The sequence below is a fragment of the Orycteropus afer genome, unplaced genomic scaffold (genome assembly GCF_000298275.1).
Source record: "Orycteropus afer afer isolate SDZICR_OR568_19922 unplaced genomic scaffold, OryAfe1.0 scaffold00844, whole genome shotgun sequence".
NCBI lineage: Eukaryota > Metazoa > Chordata > Mammalia > Tubulidentata > Orycteropodidae > Orycteropus > Orycteropus afer.
In genome coordinates, this window is record NW_006922431.1 from 213,401 (window position 1) to 219,940 (window position 6,540).

Below are 6,540 nucleotides of genomic sequence, written 5' to 3' on the forward strand. Positions count from 1 at the left end.
ATGACATGAGACAAAGTATATGTGAACTGCTGTATGAAAAGTGAATTTACTCTGTAAATCTTCACCCAAATCCTAATAAAAAATAATAATAATAATAATAATAAACATAGCCAAATATCGAAGTATAGCAAAAGTATAAATCAGTTAACAGATTGTGTCTTATTTTTCCGTGCTCTTCAATGAAATTTAATTAATTATTTTCTAAGAATTGAGTATGTACTACATACAAAACTATAGAATAATAATTCAAGAATGAGTAAGACAAAATGTCTATCCATAAGTTTCTTACAATTTAGAATGAATGATTAAAGGAAACAAACAATGAAATAGCATACAAATAGAATAGTATACATAATACAAGAGATGGATGAAGAAAATTATGTAGATAGTCAACATTGGGAGAGATTATATTTTGTTGAAAAGACTTTAAATGAGACATAAAGTTTTAAAAGACAAAGACAATGAGTCCAGGAAGTTTACATAGTTCATGACACCAAAAAAAAATAAAATAAATGTGTGAGTGAAGAAAAGTGACAGTGACCCAAGAACCATAGTTGCTTCTGCCTGGAGCATATGGCATGTCAGGAAGTGTTTTGGACCACATTTCAGAGGATCTTGAAGATCACCGTCCTTCTGGTTAGCAGTCCAATGCCTGAGGCACTATGCCACCAGAGCTCCCATTTTCAACACAGGCTTTAGAATTTTCTACATAATCTGTTGGAAAATAGAATGCTATTCATGGTTTAAAATCAGGAAAGATATTGGCCAGGCTTGTGTCATCCTTTCATTATAATTATTCAATCTGTATGCTGAGTAAATAGTCCTAGAAGTTGGACTCTATGAAGAATGTGGATCAGGATTGAAGAAAGTCTCATTAACAGCCTGCAATATGTTTGCTGAAAGTGAAGATGACTTGAACCACTTAGTAAACAAGATAAAAGACTACAGTCTTCAGTATGGGTTACACTCCAGCATAAAGAAAGCAAAAATCCTTACAACTGGACCAATAAGCAACATCACAATAAATGGAGAAAAGGTTGAGATTGTCAGGGATTGCATTTTACTTGGAGCCACAATCAACACCCATTTAAGCAGCAGTGAAGAAATCAAATGTCATATCACACTGGGGAAATCTGCTGCAAAAGACCACTTTAAAGTGTTAAAGTGCAAACATATCACTTTGAAGACTGTGGTGCAGCCGACCAAATCCCTGGTATTTTCGGTTACCTCAGATGCATGTGAAAGCTGGACAATGACTAAGGATGAAAGAAGAAGACTTGATGCCTTTGAATTGAGGTATTGGCAAAAAATACTGAAAATCCAAAGGACTGTCAAAAAACGAACAAGGCTGTCCTGGAAGAACCGCAACCAGAATGTCCCTGAGAAGCACAAATTACCAGATTCCTTTTCACCTACTTGGTCTTGTTGTCAGAAGGGACCATTCCTTGGTTAAGGATATCATGCTTGGTAAAGTAGAGGGTCTGCAAAAAAGGAGAAGACCTTCAATGAGATGGATTGACTCAGTGGCTGCAACAATAGGCTTAAGTGTAGCAAGCATTGTGAGGAAAGTGCACGTCCAAGCATTTTTTCATTCTATGATACAGAGGATGAGTATGAGTTGGAGCCAACTCAGTGGCACCTAATACCAACAACAATTATTGGTTTCAGTGCAGGAGCATGTGCTTAAGGACTATGCATCGGGCACTGTTTATTGAATTGACTAGAGGAGGAAAAGGTTAGCTGTGAGTGGGTACAGTTAGAGGCTATTGCAGAAGTTTCCTGTGTATAAGTACTAAAGTCATGAAATGGGTGGAGATGAAAATGGGATTAAGGTAGTAAAAGTCTCAGGGATAGGATGTTTGCTATTAGCTGCTTTCTAGAGGACCTTTGATTCATGATAACTCTATGCACATTGGGATCAGACTATTGTAATCCATATGGTTGTCATTGGCTTATTTTGGGAAGCAGATCACCAGGCCATTCTTCCTAGTCCATCCTAATCTAGAATATCCACTGAAACTGGATCAACCTCATAAGAACCTGCAAACTTCCACTGACATATGGATGGTGGTTGTGCATGAGATTTATTGGCCAGAATCAAACTGGGTCTCCTCATGGGAAAAGAATTCTACCACTGAAACACCACTACCCCCCTGGGATAGGATATTAGGATTTACCTGATTGCAAAAAAAAAAAAAAGCCAAGATAAATGGTGGTAAATGAAAATATTAAAAACCTAGAAAGAGTCAAATGGATATTCTAGTACAAGGTATTTAAAACTGTGGTCAATGGAAATCTGAAGGTGGTATGCAGATGCCCATGCTCCTAAATTGGAGTGGAAGCTCCAGATCTCTCCAGATTCCCAATATGCTGCAATCAGGCTGGTAGAATGCAAAAGATTATCCACATGTTAATAGATAAACACTATGGGACATAGTGGGACACTACTCAGCAATAAAAAGGAATGAATTGTTAATAACCATAACAACTTGAATGAAAAATTATACTAAGTGAAAGAAAACAGAGACTATATCTCAAAAAAAGAAAGAAAAAATAAAAAAAGGTGGGTTGGAGAGGGCTGCTGGAAAACTTTTGGGGTTATGGATTGAGGTGATCGTTTCAGATTATCTTGATTGTGGTGGTGCTTTTTGACATACATATGTAAAAATGTATCTAATTGCACAAGATTGTTTATTGTATAACAATTATACCTTAATAAAGTTATAATAAATAAATATAGCCACCATAAAATCCAATTATCTCACTTCTAGGCATCTCATCAAGAGAAATGAAAATATCTTCACTCAAAAATCTGTACATGAATGTCTATAGCAACATCATTCACAATCCTCTGAAATTAGAAATCACCCAAATATCTGTTGTCTGGTAAATGGATAAATAAAATGTGATACATCCATACAATGGAAAACCAGACAGTGATTAAATGTATAAAGGAAGTAACAGCAATAACAATTGATTCATATAACAAGATGGATGAATGTTAAATGCACTTTATGGATTCAAAGAAACCTTACATAGGATACTCTGGAAAAGACAAAACTACAAGAAGGAAAACAAATCAGTGGTTACCAGGAGTTGTGTAGAGGGGGAAGGGGCTGCCCATATCTAGGGATATCATGGGAAACTTTTGAGATGATGAAACTGTTTGTATGGAACTATGGTGATGCATTAATGACGCTATACATTTATCAAAATACACATAACAAAAAGTGAATTATATTTTAGTCTTTGCAAAATTTTTTAAGAAACACACAAATAATTACAGAAAAGGTTTACTCATCTAATCATAGCAAAAGAAAACAGACTAATGAGAACAGTACTAACCTTCTAATAGGTCATGAAATGTGAGGTTAATTCCAAAAAACAAAAAAATCCATCAGGAATCAAGGAAATGGATAAAAGCATCAGTCATTAAAGTTTTCACTAAATTATCAGATTAAATTTTATACTCAATGATGCAAAAATCTTAGCTTAGTATGCACTGAGAAAAACACTCAGAAAAACAATTTCTAAAAACAGATCAGGAGTTTAGAATATTCATGAATATTGACTTCATGACAATATTCCAGGGACCTTGTGGAAGAAAAGGATCATATGAAGAAATATACATAATGAAAAATCATATCATTATTAAACTCAAGATTGTTAATTTTTTTTATTATGTGAAAAGATTTGACAACATTAAAATATACATAAGTATATTAACAGTATGGAGAGCAATTGTGCTCCTGGTTGTGCCTGTAAATCACTACAATCTCTGTTCACCTCCCCACTCACACATATGCATTGTCAACAAACGGGAAGTCTTGGCCAGAGCATGGCTGAGCAGAAGTTCTTCGTTTACAACATGACCAGCAGAGAGTTCCTGGGGCACACCATAAAGGGCTGAGTTTCATGAAGTCCCATTTCTCAGAATCAACATGATCCCATTTTGGCTGAAGATTCAGAAAATGTTCTGCTTGGGAGATGGGACTCTGTATCCAGTAATGAGTGTCTGATTTGAGAAGAAAGGGCTATGAATAAAGGTCAGTGGTATGAGTGGTGGCAGCCACAGAAGAAGCCATGCTGAATAGACCAAATGGGAGATGGCATTTCCTGGAATGACAGTGTAAAGGAAGGAAAGAGGTTTGATCTTACTCTAATTTTATTTTGCTTTCTATGGGTTCCTGAATGCTCTCCTCTCATTCAAAATATTGGCTGTGCTACAGATTCTAAACCATGTGGTTCCAAAATATGGTCATCATATTGGAAGTTCAGGATTTATGGGTTTTCAAAAACCATTAACTGCATTGATATGTCTGATCAAGGTCCTATCATTAGTAAATTGAATACCTTAATAATTTTCTAAAGATATATCAGATGGACAGAAGAATTTCATGATCTGTCCTGATGGAGTACTTTTTGAACCACAACCAAACCAAATTCACTGCTGTGGAGTGGGCCCCCACTCATAGCGACCCCTCCTTGGGTTTCCTAGGGGATATCACTTACGGAAGTAGATTGCCCAAACTTCCTTCCAAGGAGTGGCTGGTGGGATTGCACTGCCAGCCTTTTGGTTAGCAGTCAAATGCCTTAGGCACTAAACCACCAGAGCTCCTACTTTTGGAACAGATGGGCCCAATCTAGACTGCATGTCAGTTTCCTGTTCCCCTACTTGGAACATGCAATGGTATGATCCTGATTTTACCTATTGCAAAAGTAATTCTTGTATTCTTGTGAAAATCAACTGAATAATTGTATTGAAGCCTTAAGAAAAACCAAGAATTATGTGGGTTTTGAAGAAAGAATACAACAGTTGGAAAAACTAATCCTCAACACTGAGGTACAACCTTAAAGTATTTTCCATATCATTGAGAAAATTGCACTCATGTTGTCTACAGTCATTTCTGTCTAAATGATCTTTGATCATAACACTGATTCAAGAAAAGAAGCATTCAAAACGCAGAAATAATGGATCATACAAACAAACAATAAAACCAGGATGATGGTGACAAGTTCTTGTGATGAATTAGGTTTAATATCACAATGAATGAGTAGTATGAGTAGGGTACTTCCATGGAGTAAATGTCTGTCTTCATTTTGTATCAGCCACAAAATGAATTCAGCTTCATTTCATTTCATCTCATCCCCTTTCTGGAATAAAACTACATTGAAGAAATTTGGTGTGGTACATAGCCCTAGGGCAATATCATAATATATTTTCACATCAGTGTTCTCCAAAGTAACTAACTGTCTATAGCTCCTTTGAACCTGTGTACAGACACCATATTAGGAACTGATGAAATACTTGATTGGACATGTAGATATATGTAATATGGTTCTTCTTTTTTTTTTTTTCCAGCTTGTGCAAACTTCCCTTCTGTTCTCTGATGGTTGATGGTTCTAAGTAGCCTATGTGCCTAATGCAAATGTTCACTCTATTTGTGTGCCTCTTGTTCAGCCTGAAGCCATGGGAGTGAATTCAACTCCAGACCTGCAGAGTACTGGGGGTCATATTCTCAGGGGTCTCATCAGTCTCTATCAGACCAGTTAACCTGGTCTTTTTTATGATTTTGAGTTTGATTCCACATTGCTCTTCCACTCTTTCCAGGATCTCTTGCACTGATACATTTCCACGTGGTTGACAGTGGTAGCCAGCCATCTTCTAGTTCTCCTCATCTTAAATAAGATTTACCAGCATAATGGAAGTTAAAAACACAAAGAACAAATATGGGAGCACCCAAGAACTGAAAACTCTCAGAACCATAATTCAGCCACCCTAGAATACTTTCTGAGCCTGAGCCATGTTCTCAGGTTGCAAAAGAAGGACCTAAAAGAAGCACAGTGATTATTGTTAAGAGCAAGAAAAATAATCCACAATGCTGAAGGATCATTGTTAACATTAATTTAAAATTCTATAGATTCATTTCATCTGTAATTTTGGCAAATATACTTTTCTCTGATTTATCCTTACTAATGAAAGACAGTTGTGAAGTATAAATATCATAAATAATTGATAACTCCATTTTATGAAGTTGTGGGTTCAATCTAATCTCTTTGAAAGTAGCAAACCTAAACAAAATAATTACTCTATATTTCATGTATGTCAGTCAAGAGGGAATGCTAAGGCATCTAGATATTGCACTACTGTCCTTCCCCTCCTTCTTTTAATTTTCCTCTCCAAACTGACTATAAGCAGTTTTAATTCTTAGAGAATTCCCAAGAGGCCACACTTAGAAGGAAAGGACCTATCTTTTTCCTTTTTATTAAAAACAAACAAACAAACAAACAAGCTATGGTATTCTCTCCTCTTGCCATTTTCTATTATATAACTACCACAACCATCACAATTAAAGCTGCTTGATTTCTGAAGTTATTATAGTTGATTTGGTTTAAAGAAAGTTTCTTGCAGTTAAATTGGATTATATAAGAATAAGTAACCAGGGGTTCCCACAAGATGGCGGACTAGGCAGAAGGACTGCACAGACCCTCTTCAACAAAGAAAAGGAAAACCAATTAACACAGACACAGAAGATAATC